At 42.7% G+C, this 23,285-nt stretch overlaps 1 protein-coding gene across 1 annotated transcript in view; it reads right to left on the bottom strand.

Annotated features, from left to right (window-relative positions):
- The window catches only part of LOC125487966 (immunoglobulin superfamily member 1-like), a 131,969-nt gene extending 124,189 nt beyond the window's left edge, over positions 1-7,780 (bottom strand). The window contains exon 1 of the mRNA XM_048620691.1: positions 7,683-7,780. The gene's annotated coding sequence lies outside the window, so the exon portion shown is untranslated. The remainder of the gene's footprint in view (positions 1-7,682) is intronic.
- Between the last annotated feature and the right edge of the window lie 15,505 nt (positions 7,781-23,285).

The following is a 23,285-nucleotide window of genomic DNA, read 5'->3' as shown; positions in this document are numbered from 1 at the left end:
CTCGAACAGCCCTCCGCACTGTCCACAACATGACCCACCTTCGTATCGTCCGTGAACTTGCTAATCCACCCTTCCACTCCTTCATCCAAATCATTTACAAAAATCACAAATAGAAGAGGACCCAGAACAGATCCTTGTGGTACACCACTCGTAACTGAGCACCTTATCCATAATACATTCCAAATCACAACAAATCACTGCGCAAGAAATGTGTTCCCTTTTCAGCTCCTATTTTAAAATTCCAGCTTTTTAACCAAATTCAAGCACCATCATTCACCATGGTGGGATTTGAACCCATGTCCCGAGGATATTAGCACCCATGCAGCAACACTGTTAGTGAGCGCCTGAGCTTTGATTTATCTCACCCCTCATGATTTTATACACCTCAATAAGCTCACCCCTTATTCTCCTATGTTCCAAGGAATAAAGTCCTATCCTGGACAACCTCTCCCTAGAACTCAGGCCTACTAGTCCTAGCAAACTTCTTTGCACATTTTCCAGTTTAACTATATCTTTCCAATAACAGGATGACCAAAACTGTACACAATATTCCAAGTGTGGCCTCATCAACAACAGTAACATAACATCCTAACTCCTACTCAATGCCTCGACCGTTGAAGGCCGGCATGTTAAATGTCTTCTTCACCACCCTGTCCACCTGTGACGCCGCTTTCAATGAACGATGTACTTGTACTCCTAGGTCCCTCTGTTCCACAACACTCCTCAGGACCTAACCATTTACTATACAAGTCCTACCTTGGTTTGACTAAGAGTTAGGGATAGACCATAATAATAACTGATGGTAATAATAACTAAAACCAACGCATATATTCTCTTGGATGAATAAAGAAGTAAGAACAGGAGAAAAGTCTGGCTATAGCTGTAAAGAGATTTGGTGAGACCCCACCTGGAGAGTCATCTTATGGATGGAATAATATAAATATGATGCAGAAAATGTAACAAAGGTTAAACAGACTGATTCATGTGATGGTGGGATTCTCCAATGAGGAGTAATTTAGTATGGCCAATCTATCAATCAGGAAAGAGAGTTTTTGTTCCAATCAAGAATAAGGTCTAATTATCCAGCAACCAGATTGAGGATCAATGCACTTGGACACAACGTGTAACCATCAGCAAAACCCAAACCAAATAAAGCTGCAAACATTAATTCATTCTCCCCTTTTCCGCTTGGACTTTGACCTGCAGACATTATGACTTTTTCTGCCTGAACTTCCCACCCGTGAGTTTTCTATCAACAAGGTGCTTGTTCATCCACCCATGCAATATGTGTATGGATGTGTCTCCTGCAGTCAGAGTTAAGAGGCCTTTCAGCCCACCTGGTCTGCACTAACCAAAACAAGTCACCTATTTACACAAAAGAGACAAGTGGAGCTGGAGAACACAGCAGGCCAGGCAGCATCAGAGGAGCAGGAAAGTTGACATTTTGGGTGGGGACCCTTCTTCAGAAATAGGGAGCAGGAAGGGAGCTGGGAAATAAATAGAGAGGACCGTGGGGCTGGGGAAAGATAGGTGGGATGGTGATAGGTGGATGCAGGTAGGGAGTGGTGGGGATTGGTCAGTTGGATGGGTGGGGCGGATAGGTGGGAGAGAAAATGGACAGGTTGTGTCAAGTCAAGGAGGCTGGAGGGAGGATGGGTGGAGCTGGGGAAAGGTAGGAGGGGTGATGATAGGTTGGATAGGTGGGGGGTAGTGGGGATAGGTTGGAGGGATGGATAGGGCAGATAGATGGGGAAGAAGATGGACAGGTTATGTAAATTCAAGGAGGCAGGGATGAGAGGGAGGTTTGGACATGGGACGAGGCCGGAGGTGGGGAGATTTTAAAACTGGTGAATTCTATGTTAAGGCATCGGGCTGTAAGCTCCTGAAGTGGAATATGTGGTGTTGCTCCTCCAGTTTGCATGTGGTGTCATTGTGGCACTGGAGGAGGCCCAGGATGGACATGTCTCCAAGGGAGTGGGAGTGGGAGTTAAAATGGTTGACGACCAGAAGGTGTTGCCGTTTGTCACGTACAGAGCGCAGATGCTCTACGAAATGGAACCTGAGTCTGCACTTGGTCTCACTGATGCACAGAAGGCCACATTGGGAGCAAGTGATACAGCAGACCAGGAGAATGTACAGGTGACCCCAGTTGGATATGAAAAGTTTGCTTTGGGCCTTGGATGGAGGCGAGGGGGAGGTGTCGGGGTCGGTAGCACTTGCTGTGGTTGCAGGAAAAGGTGCCGGATGAGGTGGGGTTAGTGGGGAGTGTGGAGCGGACGAGGGAGTCACAGAGGGAGCGGTCCCTACGAAAGGCAGATCGGGGTGGGAAGGGAAATATCTCTTTGGTCGTGGGGTTGGATTGTAGGTAGCGGAGAATGATACTCTGGATGCGGGGGTTAATGGGGTGGTATGTGAGGACCGGGGGATTCTGTCTTTATTTTTGTTGGGGGGAGGGAATTTGAGGGCAGAAATGCTGGGGATGCAAGAGACGCGGTTGAGGCATTTTTGATCACTGGAGGGGAAAGGTTGCGCTCCTTGAAATAGGAGGACCTCTGGGATGTCCAGGAGTGGAATGCTCCATCTTGGCAGCAGGTGCAGTGGAGGTGGAGTTTTTGGTATTAAGGGGTCGAATTCTTGCAGGAGGGTGGGTGAGAGGAGGTGTAGTCCAGGTAGCTGTGGGAGTCAGTGGGCTTGAAATAGATATCGGTGTTGAGACGGTTGCCAGAGAATGAAACAGAGAGGTCCAGGAAGGGGAGGAAGGTATCAGAGATGGTCCAGGTGAATTTGAGGTAGGGGTGAAACGTGTTAGTAAAGTGTTCAAGCTCCTCATGGGAGCACGAGGCAGCACCAATACAGTCATCAATTTAGCGGAGGAAGAGGTGAGAGATGGTGTCGGCGTAATAGCAGGAAAGGGACTGTTCCACATATCCTACGAAGAGGCAGGCATAGCTCAGATCCATGTGTGTTTGTAGGAAGTGGAAGGAGTTAAAGGAGAAGTTGTTCAGGGTAAGGACAAGTTCTGTTAAGTGGATGAGGGTGTCAATGGAGGGGGACTTGTTGGGCCTGCAGGAAGAAGCAGAGGACTTCTAGGCTATCAGCGTGGGGGATATAAATATACAGGGATTTGATGTCCATAGGGAAGATGAGGTGTTAGGGGCCAGGGAATTGGAAGTCTTGGAGGAGGTGAAGAACATGGGTGGTGTCCCAGACATAGGTGGGGAGTTGTTGGACCAGGGGGTTTATCTACGACCTATTTTCACTAATCCCACTTTCTACGCTTGGATTTAAATGGGGAACAGCTTCAGTTTGAATTAATAATTCATCATCTGTTTTCACCATGCGTTAGAGTTTAAGTGTGTTATTAGAAATGTGTTTTTTTCTTCATTATTTCTAAAACTGATAGGGGAATAGAGTGGTTGAATTGCAGAGCAGGTTACAGGGAGAAGATAGCATGCACCAGCTGCTCTTTCCCATGTTTACGTGTCCTTATGTTATTCCTGCTGCTGGATCTGTGAACACAGATTAATTTCTCAGTTAAGAAAACAACACTTAATGGAAAGAAAAGCACCATTATATAATGTACCCCTGATGGTAAGCAAATTGCCCAGAACAAATTCATACACTAATGTACAATATTTGGTAATCAGATAACAGAATAACTCAATCAAATGCTTCAATATTTATTGAATCAGAAACAGTAGGAACTGCAGATGCTGGAGAATCCGAGACAACAAGGTGCAGAGCTGGATGAACACAGCAGGTCAAGCAGCATCATAGGAGCAGAAAGGATGACGTTTCGGGCCTAGACCCTTCATCAGAAATGGGGGAGGGGAAGGGGTTCTGAAATAAATAGGGAGAGAGAGGGAGGTAGATAGAAGATGGATAGAGGAGAGGATAGGTGGAGAGGAAACAGACAGGTCGAAGAGGCGGGGATGGAGCCAGTAAAGGTGAGTGTAGGTGGGGAGTTAGGGAGAGGATAGGTCAGTCCAGGGAGGACGGACAGGTCAAGGGGGCGGGATGAGGTTAGTAGGTAGGAGATGGGGGTGCGGCTTGAGGTGGGAGGAGGGGATAGGTGGGAGGAAGAACAGGTTAGGGAGGCGGGGACGAGCTGGACTGGTTTTGGGATGCGGTGGGGGAGGGGAGATTTTGAAACTTGTGAAATCCACATTGATACCATTGGGCTACAGGGTTCCCAAGCGGAATAGGAGTTGCTGTTCCTGCAACCTTCGGGTGGCATCGTTGTGGCACTGCAGGAGGCCCAGGACGGACATGTCGTCTGAGGAATGGGAGGGGGAGTTGAAATGGTTCGCGACTGGGAGGTTCAGTTGTTTATTGCGAACCGAGCGTAGGTGTTCTGCAAAGCGGTCTCCGAGCCTCCGCTTGGTTTCCCTGATGTAGAGGAGGCCACAATGGGTACAGCGGATGCAGTATACCACATTGGCAGATGTGCAGGTGAACATCTGCTTGATGTGGAAAGTCTTCTTGGGGCCTGGGATGGGGGGGAGGGAGGGGGTATGGGGGCAGGTGTAGCACTTCCTGAGAGAGAAAGCTGTGGGGAGCATCAAATAGGCGATAAACAGATATGGACAGGTTTAGTGAATGGGAAAACAATTAATATGTGGAATATGGGATAACACAGTGTGGAACTGGAGGGGTATAGCAGGCTAGGCAGCATCGTAGGACCAGGAAAGTTGACGTTTCGGCTCGGGACCCTTTTTAAGAAAAAATTTCTGAACAAGGGTCCCGACCCAAAAAGTCAACTTTCCTGGTCCTATGATGCTGCCTGGCCTGCTGTGCTCCTCCAGCTCCACACTGTGTTATCTCTGACTCCAGCATCAGCAGTTCTTACTATCCCAGTGAGTTATAATATATGGTGTATATTGTGTAGAAATGTGGATCGCATTGGTCAGAAAAAATAGGAATAAAGAGTATCGCTGTTTGAAATTTTAACAAGTCGCAAAATCTTGTAATATTGGAATGAAAAATTCACAACCGACCAGCTGTGAATTTCTGTTTGCTACAAAGATTTACTAACTAACTCTCTGACATTAAAATCCTGGTTCCCTGCCCAGCTCACACTTCCAGACACAGTGACTTTGTCCCTCTGTGTGAGGACAGGTTTCTGACTGGATTTTATAACATTGCAACATGAAGGTACTGACTGTAACACAGTTTGCTACATATCATCACAACATATACTTTACTGTATCAACTGAATTATATTTAAAACATTGGTGGGTGGAATGTAACATGGTGAAATGTGATTCCCGTTTGCAGGAGGAATAGAACGCAAAAGATTTGTGTATAAAACTGTGAAAAATATGAAATATCATTCTCCAGTGGTATTAGAGCACCCTTACATGAATATCAAAAAGTTACCATGACGGTACAGGCTGGAGGAAAAATGATACGTGGTCAGTTATAGACAGGAGACTGCATTAAGATTGTGAAGAAGTCTTGCTATGAATCTCTCTACATCAAATGATCCCATTCACTGAAAATATTAATATTCCTTTGGAGATCCTCCTTCACCCACAATCGAATGACCTACATAGATAGACAGATACACACACACACACAAACACACACACAGTAAATCTCTCTCACAAACTCAAACACACAGTCTCACCCAAAAACACTCAAATATACAAACAAATCCAGTCATGCACTCACACATCACTTACGTGCACACACACTCACACAAGCACACAGACACTTGGAGAGCTTTGCACACTGTGTTATTTCAGCAATATGTGATTATCATTAGCTTTTAAAACTTGCGATATTAAATCACAATGAATGACATTAAGTATCACCCAAGATATGACTCAAACTCCGAATGTCGATTGATATTGGCCCCTGGTGATGCCTGTCCACTTCTGCCACTTATCTAGCCTCCTCTAAATGACTGTATGTTCTTTCTCTCTACTAATCCATGTCACACATATTTCCCCATTCTTATTACTGAGCAAAAAAATACATCCTGAATTCTCTAAGGATTTTTTGAGTGTCTGCCTTAGATTCGTGACCTTGAAGTTTATGCTCTTGCACACCAGGAAACATGTTTCTGTCTGTCCATCATTTCATACACCTTTGTATATTCATGAAAGTGTCTATCAGGTCACTTCTTAGCTTTCTCTTGATTAGAGCAATGAGCTGCTGTCTCTAATCTTTCCTGATGGATTTATCAGCTGTGGCGTCACCAATTCGAATGGATTGTTGGTTCCTCCCTCAGTCATTTTTGGAAAGAGTGTATGCAACAAATTTTGTAAAAGGCATGAACTTCTGAAAATATGTCAATGTTCTAGGTATAGTTATCATACTACTGAAGGGTCAGTGAGCCTGTATTGTCTTCTTAGAATCTCATTATACTGGAGCTTGTAATTAGAATCACAGAAACCCCACTACAGTGCGGAAAGAAACCATTCACGCCGTCAAGTTGCACTGACCCTCCAAAGAGCTTTCCACCCAGATCCAACCCTCCATCCTGCCCCCGTAGCCCCACATTTAGCATGGCCAGTCCACCTAACCTGCATATCTTTGGACCGAGGGGGGAAACTGGAGCATCTGGAGGAAACGCAAGCAGACATGAGGAGAGTTTGCAAATTTCACACAGACAGTCACTCAAGGATGGCATTGAACCAGGTTCCTGGTGCTATGAGTTGGCAAGGCAAACCACTGTGCCACCATGCCGCCCCTTCTGTCTGATCATCATGAACTTAAATCCAGGGACAAAGGGCTTAGCTGAATTTTTATCCTGAAAATATTACACAGGTTAATTTCTGATTTATCTAATTAATTATGCTGAGCGAATTAAATCAGCAACACAAGCGACAATCTCCCTAAATTTCTGATGGAGTCACTACCGAGAGCAGGTCTATCCACTACAGACATGACTGTCCCATAACCAGAATGAACTAATCCTTGAGCCCACACTGACAAACCAATTGCAGCCTATTCCCCAGAAAAGCAACTATCCGCATTTCCCCTGACAACGTAGCTGACCGTTTTCTTTCAGTTGACCACCCATATCCACCCAATGACCAATGACCTACCTACACATAGACATCACCAAGCAAGCCATTGCACCTTTCAACTGCTTAACAATTGCTCATTTACTCAGAGTTCAACACCCAGTCACCCCGTTCACCAGGTAAACTCCCATGTACCTCAAAAAGCCAATCACTTCCCTACCTCATCCACCTCACCAACATATACAATTAGCCCACATGCCCAACTCAAATACCTGTTTGCCTGGCAAGTATTGCCCACTCACCGACCTATCCATTCAGGCCACTCACTCATTCACAAAGCCATTAATGTACTCAGAAACCTTAGTTTTGACTAGCTGTACACCAGATACCATCCTCAAAACAGTGCGAATTCCATCTTGTTCTAACCCTTCTCATTTCAAATGCTCAGGCTGCACTGACCCTAGGATCCTGCAGCCACAGTTGGATGCTTGGCTGAAGAATCATAAATTAGTCTCATCATAGAAATCTTGGTGAGCAGTGTCCAAGCATCAGTACCAGTGCTGACTGAGATTTGTGGGATAGTGTCAGGGTTCCAGCTCACATGCAGTGGGGTAAGCTACCATCCACTGTGCAGAGGATTTAAAGTGTGCAGAAATAAAATAGATGAACATGTTAATAGTGCACAATTCTGACCGAACAGTAACATACCGTTTCATCAAATTTCATCTCAAAAGTTCAATGCCACTCCCAACAAAGAGGTGCTGGCAATATTCTCCACACGTCGGAATAAAGAGTGGATGTTGGATGAGGATTCTGAAACCAACGAGAGAGGCATCCAATCAAACTTAAAAGAACGATGTCAGAAACTGAACAATTGTTTTGAAAAGCATTCGGAGAATCAGCAGGCAAGGCCATTACATAATTTACCGTATTACAGAGGCTGAAAGTGATGTAGAATCATACAGTATTAATGAGGTCTTTCAGCCCATCGAGTCTGCACTAACAAAACAACTCTAAATTGACACTAATCCCACTTTCTATTTGGCACACTGCCTTGAATGTTATGACATTTCAAGACTTCATCCAAGTACATTTTATAGGTTGTAAGTTCTCCACACCAACTACCTTCCCATCTATGCATTCCAGATTCACAAATCTTTTTCGCTTGATCTGCTTTAAGCCTCCTGCCTTTTATCTTAAATTTATGCCCCTTCTTACTGACCTTTCAACTGAAGGGAGCAGCTGCTTAATATCTGCCCTGTCCACGCCTGTCAGAATTTTATACACTTCTATCAGGTTCTCTGACAACATTTTCTGCTCTTAAAAAACACCTGAGATTTTCTCATCTCTCTTCAGACCTAAAATGCTTCATTCCAGGCAATGTAAAGGTGAATCTTTTCTGCACTCCCTCCAGTGCAATCACATCCTACCTATAGTGTGGTGACTAGAACTGCACACAGTATTTCAGCAGCATCCTAACCAAATTACTACACAGCTCTAGCTTTTACAATTAGTGCCATAACTGATTAAGGCAAATGCCCTGCATGTCTTCTTAACCATCTCGTTAACCTGTCCTGCAGCCTTCAGGGATCTATGGACAAGCACTGTGGACTCTTCAGAATAAAACATGAAATGATTGTTTTGCAGGAATAGAATCACAGATCCAATTATAGGTCATTTCACTTTGGTTAGTTACATAATTTTTAAATTAGGTGAAATGGATACTTCAGTCCATTCTTTAACTCCTCTCTGAATTTTGTCTGGGTCAGTGCATAAATGCATGTGTTTGTACAAGAACTCAGAAGTTGCAGCGTGAATTCAAATTCTTGAAAGACAAATTTGGATCACTAAATGTCTTGTTTTCTTAGTTATAAATTATATCCTGCTGATATAAAGAATATGCTGCATAGATCATCCACAACACTATGAAATTAGCAGATAAAGCAAAGAGCAAAATTATGGATTTTCTCCTGTTTACAATTTCTGGATTGATTCTATTCTCTCCATTTCCATAACCCTGGAGACGCAGGCAGACTCAACTGACTCCAACTATATTCCTGACAGCGAGAACGTTGAACACTAAAATCAATGTAATTGGAAGTAAAGGTGTAATAATACTAACAATACCCTCACACGCAGTCTATAAGAATGCAGTATGATATTCTGGTGTTAAGATGCAAAACCATGGCGCATTATCAATAACAAATACAAAGTACCAGGGAATTGAGTGTAAACAACTGACAACACTCACAATTACTATAACCACAGTCACCGTTCTCTTGTCACAATATCTTGACTTTAGTTTCTGGCAACAAATTGCTATAAACCGATCAAACATGAAAGTAACTGTAAACCAAACAGAACAGTCCAGCGCTGCAAGAAACAGCACACACAGGAATGATGAACAAGAATATAACAGGGAATTAAATATTATTAATTTGGTTTAGTAAGATATTGAAAATGACAAGTAATAGATCTGCTGCTGAAATCGTCAACAAGTAGCAAGTGATACATTTGAGCGAGGCCACAATCTCCTCTACTCAGGATTACAATAGCCACGGCATTAACTGAAAGAAACATCATTCAACATAGCGTTTTTAGCCAGCACCACAATGAAGCATCAATTAAATATGATTACAAAGTGACAGCAATTGCTACAGATCACTATAAATCATAATATTGTGATATATTGTCCAAACCTAATGTGCAATCAACAACACAGAAAACGTCAATGCAGAACCAGTGAACAAATAGAAAAAGATCAATAAATAACATCTATAATGATTTGCATTTTTTGGAAAGTATACTGTCATTACTCATTGATTCATAATTCCAGGTTTGAGATCTAAAACAACTCCCGAGCTATTTATTCGAGTGAATTAACATAGCCATACACTTGCTAACGTGAGGAAAGAGCCTGGAAACAGATATTAATATATTTATGGCTCAGTAATGTTAGAATCAGCTTTTATTTGTATACACTTCCACAAAGCCCCGTTACCAGATTTATCATTCTCCCTGAACAGCAGGGATGTCTAATGTTACATATTCTGACCTCTTAAACTTTCGTGCCTTCAGTGCTAATACATTCTAGTCTGCATATGGTGACCAGCTGCCATGATGTAGCAAGAAGTGAAACACCTTGAAAATAATAATTGTAATAAGCAATGAAATGAAAAATTAACATCAAAACTGAGATGAGATTCTACTATCAAGTGAAAATGACTGACAGATTTTTAAATGTTTATTAAACACCTAATGAGGAAATAAATGAAGAGAAAAATATACACGGCAGACTATGACTATTAAGTCAAATAACCAAATGAGCATCTTGTTACTGGGCCAGATATAATGAGACATAATTTTGAAAAGGGATGGATAATGATGAATTTAGGTTGTTTACCTGGTGTATCACTGACCATGATCTCTCAGCTCACTCCTCATTATTTATGCTAGTCACACATTTTCAAATCAATTTTGAAAATGACAGACAGGAAGTTGGGGAAGGATAGAATATATGAATGGCTTTACAGAACCAAGCATATCTGATAGGTTGTATGAGTTACAAAAGTTTCACAAACCTATCATTGGATTACTTTATGGTTGAAAATATAAGATTAACGTTGACATAACTTTTACTTGGAAAACTATAACTTTTCAATTGAGAGGAGCAGTAGCTGTGCATTAATAAAACAATGGCAGATTGGTTATTAATTGATTTCAAACAATTTTTGAAAGAATCATTCTTTGGATTTGTTGAGGCATTCTGTTTTACAAGTTTTTGATTTGTGAGGAACTCAAAGAGCCAAGTTTCGAAAGGGATGCTCCAACGTTCTGGGTGAATCCATCAACACCCATAATTCCTGGGGCAAACTGCTGTTTATAGTTGAAAAAATAGAAGAAAGCAGAGATCGTAGTAAATAAAAGTAAGGCTGCATCTTCACAATTAGCTGTTATTCTGAAAGCCCATAAAGGAAGAGATTTGCTCCAGGTCTTAAGTTAAGGTCCGTGTGCTGGTGTTCACTATACTGTTCTTTAATGTGAATTATCTTTGATTATCTCTTCCTGTAAATTCTATTTTTGCTACATCAATGAATTGATTCATTCACTGAGCTTGCCTATCTCTATTATAAGGAATTAAAAATCAGATATATCTTTAAGATGGATTAAACTTTGAGGGGTACAAAATCATACTGAATTACAGTAAAAACAACTGTTATCAGATCAGCCTCACCTTATGTGCAGCACCTACCACTTAACATTGATGAAAATTGAGGTGAATGTCAGACGCTGCGCATGACAAACTTGCAGACCCAATGCAGCACATCTTTCTCCATTTATCAGAAGGTAGATCTAACATTCATGTTGTAGAATTACGATGTACCTAACCACAGACATTACGCAGTGTGAATACTTATCCAAGATAATAACATGCATTACTAACTATACCAGCAAAGATCAATGAAATCGCTTGCTTGATTGTTGTGAATTTAACTTTCTCTGTCACTGTTTGGGATGACACAATATGGTAAAAGCTAGCTTTTCAGTTTGCTCAGATAACAATTAGTCAAAACTGCACCAGATGACAACAAGTTCTGTCGATCACAAAAAAGTAAAATGTATATGAATGTGTAGCCAACTCTAGAAATAAAAAAATTGTCAAGAAAAGATAATCCCTTATTGGTTTACATTGACTTCTAACCATGTCATACATGGATTTCCAATGGAAATTCATAATCCCTTTCAAAGATACTTATCAAATTCAATTAATTTCTTTACTGATTGCTGGTGCAGCATTTATCAAAGGGAAGAATTCAGAACTTTTTTTTTTTGGAAGTAAATACTGTTTAGAATGTTTATGAATCGAATTCCTTCAGCCAGGCGGAAATAAAAATCTTTTGGTTCAGCCATTAGGAGGAAGGTATGGCTTGGAAATAAATAATACTGGCAAGTATGTTAAAGTTCAACCAAATGCATAAGACTACACTTAAATATTGTACTATATGAAAAACACTGAAGTGATAGCCTTACCAATAACATCAAACAGCTGCAAGGATAGGGTGGTAAATGCGCTCTACCTGTAAGATGACGGAGTACCCCATTTTTACATGTAAGCTCCGATGCTGTGCTGGAAAACAGCCATATCCTCAATGAAACCACCATTTATATTGAACCAAAGCTCCAGTGACACTTGTAATCCATTTGAATATCAAATAATTTCATTAGAGTAACCTGACCAAGCAGAAGAACAAATACTTTGACTCCAACGTCTAATATGCATGAATTATTTTATTTTGATCTGAGGAATGCTACAAAAATAAATTATTTATACTTGTGTGAAAGAGTCTTCAGAAGATGGAAAAATGTGCTACAACTTGGAAACAGAACTACAGAATATAGGAGCAGGAATAGGCCATTTAGCCCTTCTGCTTTCACCATTCAATGTAATCACTGCTCATCATCCGACTCAGTACCTGTTCCCACTTTCGCTCCATATCTAGAATACCTTTAGCTTGATAAATCTCTGTATATAATACATCTTTCTTGCAAATCTTCAATGGTTTGAAGTCAACAGTGTCCTCTGGAAGAAAATTCCACAGACTCACCACTCAGAGTGAAGCAATTTCTTCTCATCTCAATCTTAAAAAATCTCCCCCTTATCCTTAGACTATGACCCTTTGCTCTGGCCTCCCCCAGTCATCTGGGGCATCCTTCCTGCATTGACACTGTCTAGTCGTGTTACATTTTTATAGGTTTCTATGAGATCCCTCCACATTTTTACAAAGCTCAGTGAATATAGTCTTAACTGATCCAATCTCTCCTCATACCTGCCCTGCTATCACAAAATTGCATCACAGATAGCAATTTTCAAATAGAAACTGGTGAAAATACACATGGCCCAGTTTCTACTCAGAAAGAATTGTTTTATTTTAATTGAAGCCACTGTTGTAATACAAAATATGCACACACAAGATGCTAACAAAAGGAGTGACAATAAGTGACTTTTATTAATGCTCAAACTAAATCCTGTTTGTCCATCGGCTCTCTGTTCTACATCACCTACATTTGACAATTCTTCATTCTTGGCCTCAGTCATCCATTTCCCTTCAAGCTGTTTCATCCCATCATCAGTTAGCTGTTTTGGGTTTCTTCACTGAACATGCCCATTACACTGCAGGGAACAGAGACTGATTCACCCCTATCTGCTGCTGTACAGTTTGTGCGTGTCTCAGTGTCAGCCAATGTACGTTGCCCAGACACTGCAGAGAACGATTCACCCCCATCTGCTGCTGTAGAGCTCGTGTGGTCTTAGTGTCAGCAACTGTACATGTCCCTTCTCCTTTTGTCCCTTGTTGTCTCTCACTTACCTCTTTGTCTTACTCATTCCATTTTCATTTTGTCACACATCCCACCCTCTCTCACTCACACCCCTCCCCCAACTTAGCCTTACTCTCTCTCGCTCACCCTTTTCTCAATCTCACTTCAAACCCTCCTTTCTCTTCATTCGCTTCCCTCTCTCGCTCACCCCACTCTCTCTCTTAATGTTCCAGGGTGAGATGCTCTTGGAATGATAGAAAAGAGGGGCAAGACAGGACAGGGAGTGGCATTTTTGGTTAGTGTTAACATTACAGCTGTGCTTAAGGAGGATATTCTGGGGAGTACATTCAGTGAAGTTATTTGGGTGGAACTGAGAAATAAGAAAGCAATGATCACCTTATTCGGATTGTATTATAAACCAACATCCTCCTCCACCACCTCCCTCACCACCCGCTCCCCCCCCCCACAACACACACACCTTCCCCCCAGCACTCTGCAGGAAATTGAGAAGTAAATTTGTAAGGAGATCTCAGTTATCTCTAAGAATAATAAGATTTTAATGGTAGGGGATTTTAACTTTCCAAACAATAAATTGGGACTACCATTGTGTTAAGGGCTTGGATGGAGAGGAATTTGTTAAGTTTGTTAATTTTTAAGTTAATTTGCTAATTAATTTTAATTAATTTGTTTAATTTTTTCAGCTTCTGAGAAAAAATTATCACAAATCTGTCAAAGGAGGAAGTGATGGTGAACCAGACAGAGCAGTCCCTGGCTGCACAACACAGGGCTCCAGCAACATTACACAGAGGAGTAATGTCCAGGAAAATCACCCATAATAAAGGCAAAATCTCCACAGAATTACCTCAGTGATAATGACCATCAGATCAGCAGGTGCCATTACCATCAGGTAGCAAGTAGTGCAAAGAGAAGCACTTTCACTGGAGAGGATAACAATTGTCAGCAAATTAACTGTGGAAGTCAAATGGGAAAAGAAGCAGGGAATTACTGATCAGAAATTCCCCTGACCTTTCCAGAGAGCAGTAATAAGATTTTACCATCAAAAACCAGCAGACTGTGTGAGTGTGATTGTTTCAGAGTGAGTGAGTTTGCATTTTAAGAACCTCAAGTCCACCTCAGATTATCCTCCAGCCCAAACACTCCAGAGGTTATAGAGTTTGGACAGGACTGAGTTCATAGCCCCTCCAAAGAGAGCAGAGGGATGCCTATGATTTTGTTTGGTTGAAAGCTAACTAGTTGAATGACTGTAATATATTCTTACTGTTCTCAGCCCCAACTCTGGCAGGCCTCGATCACAACTCAGTCATATGACTAGCAATTGGACTTTTAATAAACCAAACTCTCCTTGGATCAGGTCATCCCCTGCTCTTAGCATTGGACCAAATCCTGATCAGAGCCACAACAGAACCAGGAAACAGGTCATCCGAACCTATGTAGGATTTCAAACAAGATTAATCCATGTGTCTTACACAAGTACAGCATAACAGCCGATGCAGGGCTTCCTCTTGACAATGGGTGAGTGTCAGGAATACTGTGATAGTTACACTGTATATCTACACATCTGTACATGACAAATGTCTCAACGTGTCGGGATCAGGAGGGCAATCTATTAAGATTTAAATCTTCTGACCAGAGGTGGTGAGGAGGAGAGGATTTCCAGGTGAAATGACAGTTAGATGAAGCTTTACAAATCAAAATGGGGTGCATATACCTTAATTCAATTGCTTGACAAGAAAAAAAAATGTACGATCTCAGATTTAAACTGAACAACTGATCCAGTATCTACTGCTGTTCATGGAAGAGAGGTCCAAACATCTCCCACCCTTTGTGTGTAGAAATGCTTCCTAACATCTCTCCTGAATGCTCTGGCCCTCATTCTCAGACTCTACTCACTTGTTCTAGAATCAACAACCAATGGAAATCATTCATCTTTTCCTTTAATATCTTGTAGGTCTTCGCTCAGATCACCCCTTAACCTTCAAAATTCTGGAGAAAATAGTCCTCATTTGCATAACAAAAACAAATTGCTCAGCATCTGTGGGAGAGAAAGCGGAGTTAACATCTCAGATCCAGTGACTCTCTATCAGAACTAACTTGCATGATCTCTCCTCATACCTTTGAACTGTATGAAACCGGAACAGATGACAGAACACTGAGATCAGAAAATACTGCTGCAGCAGTGAAGTTGGAACTCTCTATCAGTGGAAAATTACACCAAGAATGCTGCTCAGTGAAGTGTTCTGGTGTCTGGATAAGGCTGACCAGTGAGCTGGAGACATTATTGTTCAAAAGATAAAACCAGAGAGCAGATCAGCAGCAGATTAAACCAAGTTCAAATGTCATGATGCCACACCAGGGATGCCAATAAAAGCGAGGATAGTGTAAAACACTTTCTCCATGTGATCAATTGATACATGCATTTTTCCATGTGAGGTGAGCTGTCCTTTCAGGCAGCTGACAAGCTCCTTGTTTGAAACTCTGAACTGATGCATTTCCAGAGGTGTAGGCTTATACTGTGTGGAAGATGTCTGGGGGAGATCTAGTCTGCAGCATTGCTCAGCTTAGTTGCAGTTTTTCAAATTTCTGTCAATGAACAAACTAATTACAGTAACAAATTTAATTCCAATTATGAAGGATTGTTGCTGCTCATTACATCATAATGAAATAACAAAAACAGAATCTAGGATTTGCCAGCAATAACATTGTCCACTCAAACACATGAGCCCCATCCCAAGATCACAAATTATTCCAAACGACGCTTGTGAAAATATGTCTCAGAGCTGTCCTTCTGAATTCTAGGGTAAGAGCTGTCTTCTTCAAATAAGAAAATTTCGTTTACAGATTGAGATGTGATTTTTCACACACACTAAACGTGTGCATTGCTGCCAAACTCAGCATTTATTTCCCCATCCATATTTGCCCAGGATCTGGAATCACACGAAGGACTAAGGGGAGCATGTTGCCTTTCCTGAGGTCAGGACTTACATGACACCAGGTCATACTCCAACAGGTTCATTTGAAATCACAAACTTTCATAGCACCTCCCCATTGTCAGCTGAAGTTCAAAGAGACACATAGGTACAGAATTTATAGCAGAGTGATCAAAAGATCATACGAATGCTGTAAGTGGAGTGTAAGACAGGTTGAATAAGGCCCTGAAGGGATCAAAAGTGTCAGACCGAGACAGTAAAGTGCCAAGAGCTGAATAGCAAGTGAAGGAATGACCTATAATTCAATTAATTGAAGCAGAGAGATAATTACAAGAAAATAAAAACAAGGTAGTGCTGGAGACAAACCAAATGTCTGGAATAACATGATAGGTATAAGAATCGCATGCCAAGAGCCTAACCAAAGTAATTAGTAATCCAAAACTGTACAAACTAATTAATTTTGAGCAATCATAACAAGTTATCAAGGTGTCAAAACAGGACAGTGAGGAAGATTTTACAGATACAGAACAGTGGTGGGGTTACATGTAGTGCAACATGAACCCAAGATCATGGTTGAGGCTGTCTGCATGGGTATGGAACTTGGCTATCAATTTCTGCTCAGCAATTCTTCATTGTTGTGTATCTCGAAGGCTGCCTTGGAGGACGCTTACCCAAAAATCGGATGCCGAATGCCCTTGACCGCTAAAGTGTTCCCTGACTGGGAGCGAACATGCCTGTCTGGCGATTGTTGCGCAGTTTCCATTCATCCATTGTTGTAGTGTCTGCATGGTCTTGCAAATATACCATGCCTGTCCTTGCCTGTAGCATAAGAGGTAGATAACATTGGCCAAGTCACATGAGTACCTGCCATGTACGTGGTGGGTGGTGATTGAATATACATGTCGATGATCTGGCATATCTGGCAGAGGCTGCTGTGGCAGGGTTGTGTGGTGTTGTGGTCAAAGTTGTCCTGTAGGCTTGGTAGTTTGTTGCAAACTATCATCTGTTAAAGATTTGGCAGTTGTTTGAAGGTGAGAAGTCAAGGCATAGTTATGATCTTGGTGAGATGTTTGCTGTCATCGCTGACATGTTCAAGGCTGTGAAGAACATGGCATAGTTTCTCTGCTCCAGGGAAGTACTGGACAACGAAGGGTACTTTATCAGTTGTTTCCTGTGTCTGTCTTCTGACAGGGTTGTTGCGGTTTTTTGCTGTGGCATGTTGGAACTGGCAATTGTTGAGTTGAGCATTGTATCCTGTTCTTATGAGGGCGTCTTTCATCATCTTTAGGTGTCCATCTCATTCCTGCTTGTCTGAGTAGATCTTGTGCAGATGCAGGACTTATCCGTAGTGGATAGCTTCTTTAATATGTTTCGGCTGGAAGGTGGACAAGTGCAGCATCATGAGGTTACCTGTGGGCTTGCGGTAGAGTGAGGTACTGAGGTATCCATCCTTGATGGAGATGCATGTGTCCAAGGATGAGACTGATTCTGAAGAGTAGTCCATGGTAAGTGTGATGGTGGGGTGAAACTTGTTGACATCATCGTGTAGTAATTTCAGTAATTCCTCGCCATGAGTCCAGAGGAAGAAAATGTCATTGATGTATCAGGTGTATAGCATTGGTTGGAGGTCTTGTACAGCAAAGAAGTCTTGCTTGAACTTGCGCATGAAAATGTTGATATATTGGGGTGCAAATTTTGTCCCCATGGCTATTCCGTGTGTTTAGATGAAGAGCTGGTTGTCAAAAGGCTGTGGTCAAGGATAAAGCGGTTCAGTTGTAGGATGGAGTCTGGAAATTGGCAGTTGTTGGTGTTCAATACTGAGGCTGTTGCAGTGATGCCGTCATCATCAGGGATGCTGGTGTAGAGTACTGAAACATCCAACGTGACGAGGAATGTTCCTGGTTTGACCGATCCATGGGTTCAGAGTTTCTGTAAGATATCTGTAGTGTTGTGACAGAAGTCGGGGATTCCTTATTGTTGCGAAGTTGGATGTTAGAATTAGCTTGTAAAATGATGGGGAAAAGGTGCATGGTCCCTTTATGTGTTTTTTCTAGGCTTGTAGATTAAAAAGTGTACAGAGTTCTCGAAATTGTAATATTTGCATCAAAGGCTGTATGGTTTGAAAAAAAAGCCGCAGTTTGTTTTGCTAGCAAGGTGACCACTTTGAATATCAGTCTGTTGATTTAAACCAGGCACTTAGAAGATAAAAAACAATTAAATTTAAGTCTGAGATAGTAGGAACTGCAGATGCTGGAGAATCCGAGACAACAAGGTGCAGGGCTGGATGAACACAGCAGGCCAAGCAGCATCCTAGGAGCAGAGAGGCTGACGTTTTGGGCCTAGACCCTTCATCAGAAAATTTAAGTCTGATAGGATTAGTCCTCAGTAGTCAAAACTATTGTAGGAAATTAATAGGTCATCAAGTATGTGGTCAAGTATATAAAAGAAGAGGGCATTTGAAAATTGGTGTCAGAGCGAGTTCCCATCTGAGAAACTCATTGGCTCTCACAAAAGATATCTCTAGACTCTCAGAAAACCATCAACGGACTTAAAGTTACAGCAGCACCTTTAGCTAATATTCCTGACACAGGAATTGGATGGAGGAAGGTGTTCCTGACTGGAGGATAGTGGAGAAGGCAAAGAATATTCTGGAAGACTTATCCTGGCTGTAATTTCGATAGACTAAGATTTAAGTTGTGTTTTTTAATTTGGTTCATGTAAGTGGGACTTATATCTATTGGAACAGCATACCATTAGAATTTTTTTTATTCAAGAATAGTTAGCAGTTAAGGAGGAATTGTTCTGTTTGTTCGTAGTTCTGTTAATGTGTTAATTGTTACAGTTAGATAAGTAAATTGGTTACTTGTTGATTATACACTGGCTGTCAGGAGTTCATTTCATTTAACTTCCCCTTTATAACAGATTGGGCGGTGAGAGGTAGGTTATACCACTTTTCACACTTCCTTTAACATATTATGAGGTGACGTGAGCCTCTCTGGGTGTTCTGGTTTTAATTATCAGAGACGTGTCAACTTCTGTTTTGTAACATTGTACAATGGGTATCAAGATGCCCTCAACATAGCCAGAAAGGCTCTCATTGCCTAATATGATGGGACATCCAGGTGTGTTGGCTTGTGTGTCTTCAGAAGGTCTCCTAAGCGAGGCATATGCAGGATGAGTGCGCATAGGATACTCTAAAGGTCCAGGGCAAAAGCCTATCAGTCTGTTGACTTGTCAGCTGTGTTCCTTGGTCAGATCAGAAGGTAGTTGTCTGTAAACTTCTTTGCAGTAGTCTGTTCTATTTTGTATGACAATGGCTCCTCCTTTGTCTGCTGATTTGATGATGATGTTGTATTTGGTCTTGATAGCGTGGATGGAATTCAGTCATGCTTGGATGATGTTCTGTGCTATCTTGTGAGCGCGGCTGATGAATCTTGCGATAACTTATCTCCTGATGGCTTGAGCATATAAATTCTGTGCCTCTGTGCCACTCTGCACTTCACCTGACAAAGCAGCAGCACTCAGAAAGCTGGTGATTTCAAATAAATCTGTTGACTATAATCTGGTGTCGTGTGTCTTCTGATCTTGTCCACCCTAGTTCAACACCAGCAGCTCCACATCATGGCCTGTCCTGCGAGAAGGGGATTCAATGAATAAGATGGGTTTCCAACAATGCTGATATCACTGATCTCACTCATTGTCACTGTCCATCCAGAGACATCACTGACTTCACTCTTATTGCCATTTTCCATCCTTCTCAAGGGGCAACTAGGGATGGGCAATAAATGCTGTCCAGCCAATGATGCCCACATTCCACCAATGAATAAAAATAAAGAGATAACCCTGGGAGTTCCATCTACCTTACAGCCCCTGGGTATGTGTCTAGGCATTATTCATAGTGATCATACACATCTGTTGGGATATCTATCTTTTGCAGCCTGCAATCATAACTACTGGTATCCTGAGAAACATCAAGGTGAGTGCAGTTAGGAACAAAGCTAGATGTGAGAGAAGCCAAATTCTATGGGCATGTGATGGTATGGCCTGTTCAATTCACATTTACTGAAGAGTGTTCCCTGTCTCTCTGCTTTCCGTGGAGCAGCACCTCAGCGCCAGGTTAACAACACCACTCTTCAAGAGAAATGGGACAGAACAAATCCTTCTTAAAGGCACAAGTGGCTCAGATGCAATGGTATCAGCCTACTCTCCTTGGAATCAGTTTAACAGATACAGTGGGGTCAGACTGCTCTCCTTGGGTCAGTGATACAGATACAGTAGGGTCATTCTGCTCTCCCCAGCCTCTGGGATACAGACACTGTGGTTTCTATCTGTTCTTGATGGTCGGTGAAACACACAGTGGAATCAGTCTGTGCCTCCCCTGGGTCAGTGACAGGGACACAGTGGGGTCAGTCTGCTCTCCCCAAAATCTATAACAGAGACTCAGCATGCTCAACCTGCACACCCCTGAGTCTGTAGCAGAGACATAGTGGGGTCAGTCTGCACTCCTCTGGGTCAGTTTCAGAGACACAGTGGGGTTAGTCTGCTCTCCCTGGGGTCAGTGACAGAGATACAATTGGGTTGGTGTAGTCATTCCTGGGTCTCTAAGGGAGACACAGTGGTAGCAGTAGGCTGTCCCCTGATTCAGTGACAGAGGCACAGTGGAGTCTCTCTATTCTCCGTAGGGTCAGTAAAAGAGACACAATGGGGTCAGTCTGTCTCCCCCCGGGTCAGTGACAGAAACACAGTCTGGTTAATCTACTCTCCCCGGTCAGTGACAGAGACACAAAGAGGTCAGTCTGCTCTCCCCGGTGGAAGTGAGAGACACACGGTGCAGTCAGTCAACTCTCCTATGAGTCTGTCAGAAAGACACAATGGGGGCAGTCCATGCTTCCTGGTCAGTGACACAGAGTGGGATCTGTTTGCTTTCTCCTGGGTCAGAAACAGAGACACAGTGCGGTCACTGACCCAGAGGAGAGCAGATTGACCATACTGTATCTTCTATCTCCTCTGAGTCAGTGACAGAGATACAGTACAGTCAATCTGCTCTCCTCTGGGTCAGTGACAGTGACACAGTGGGGTCAGTCTGCTCTCTGCCTAGGTCAGTATTTGAGGCACAGAGGTGTCAGCCTGCTGTCCCTTGGGTTAGCACCATCGCACACAGTCCTCAAAGTGGCTGCAGTGGAGGGGATGAGACTGTCAAGCATCTTCTTCTGGAAACAGCCTTTGTAAAGGAAGTCTGCAGAAAGATGCAATTGGTTTTGTCAAGGTTTGTCCCGAGCAGCTCCATGACGCAGAACTCTCTGTTCTACCATCTGTTCCCTGGGAAGCACACCAAGGCAAGCGTCAACTGCGCCTGGAGGACCATCATCTCAGTGAAAGAAAATCTTTAGTCTGCCCGAAACTTGTTGGTCTTCCAGAGCACAGCGTTGACCCCGATCGAGTGTTACAGACTGGCACATTCCAAGGTCCAGTACTACGTGCTGAGGGATGTACTAAATCTGACACAAGTAAGATATACCTTTGACAACAAGGTGCAGGGCTGGATGAACACAGCAGGCCAAGCAGCATCATAGAAGATATACCTTTGGTTTGTTTAACTCCAATGTTTTCGTTTTCTTCATATGCTAGTGTACCGAACCAAAATGCTTTAGTAACAATGGCAATACACATGCATTATTTTATGAATACAAGATATTTTTGAAATAAAAAAAATACTTCCTTTAATATAGGATCCATACTGCTCACAATATTCCAAATGCCTCATAAAGCCCGAGCAGTATATCCCTGCTCTTGTAGTCTAGCCTTCTCAAACAAACATTAATATTGCATTTGTCTCTCTAACTGCCAACTGAAGCTGCATTTTAACTTGAATAGAATCCTGAACACGAACTAACGCGTCCCTTTGTGCTTCAGATTTCCGAAGTCTTTCCCCATTTAGAAAAGTCTCCGCCTCTCTCCTAATCCCAGTGTATCACCCCACAATGTATTCCGCCTGCCAACTGAACCTTAAGAAAATCCTGATGAACGATTCACCCTCCGAGTACCTTTTTTTTGTGCTTCATGTCTGGCAACATCTGCCCAGAGAGAGAGAGACAGACAGACGACGGTTTCAAATCCGGGGGCGGCCGTCCTTCGGAAGAGTACGCTTTGGGACTTGGTGCACCGACACACAATTTCTTCATCACTTTCACCTGTCTGTGTGAATGCTTTTCATTCTGATACATATCAGTTGTGTTTGGCGACACCCGGAGCCGGCCCCTTTTGTGTTTTTGTTTTTCTCCCCTGAGAGCGTTGTTTCTCTTTAAAGAGTTTTCATTCTGAAGCAGCCGCTGACTGTCACTTGGGACACGAGGCGGCCGTTAACTGCCGTCACATGTGCAGAGGGGCGGGGCCTGAAGCTAAAATGGCGGCGTTCCCACCCAGAAAGGGGAAGCGTCGACGGAGAGCGGACTGTGTCGTTAAAGTCCCGTTCCCGAAGGTTTAGATAGTGGGACATTGGGGCGAGAGGACAGTGAGTCATCTTGCCAGTAAGCAGGGCTGGGTAGCCGTTACGGATTTTATTTTATATCTCCCCCTCTGTGATTCAGCCCCGAGGGTTTTTATTTAAACTGGACGATATTCTGAACGAAGGCATTCTGACTCTCCTAAATTAATCAGTCACTGTCCATATGAACATCTCTACCGTCTCTCAGAGAATTTTCCAATCCCTTTCCCACTCCTGGAAATGTAATAGCAGCCAGTCCCCAACCTTATTATTTCTCCCGCGTAACCCACATAAGCTACACACCCCTGAACACTACGGGCAATTTAGCACGACCAATCCACCTGATACTGCACATCTTTGGGCTGTGGGAGGAAACCCACGCAGACACAGGGAAAATGTGCAAGCTCCGCACAGATAGTAGCCCGAGGGTGAAATCGAACTGGGGTCCATGGTGTTGTGAGGCAGTAGTGCTAACCACTCAGCCACCGTGCTGCCTAAGTCTGTCAAAGTTAATGAAACAGCTCAAGTGAGCAAACAGATTCTGTCTGTACCCTCCATTCA

This window comes from Rhincodon typus, chromosome 47, assembly GCF_021869965.1.
Source record: "Rhincodon typus isolate 14 chromosome 47, sRhiTyp1.1, whole genome shotgun sequence".
NCBI classification, from domain to species: Eukaryota; Metazoa; Chordata; class Chondrichthyes; order Orectolobiformes; family Rhincodontidae; genus Rhincodon; species Rhincodon typus.
Note: the sequence above shows the minus strand (reverse complement) of the source record. Positions and strands in the feature narration are given on the sequence as shown.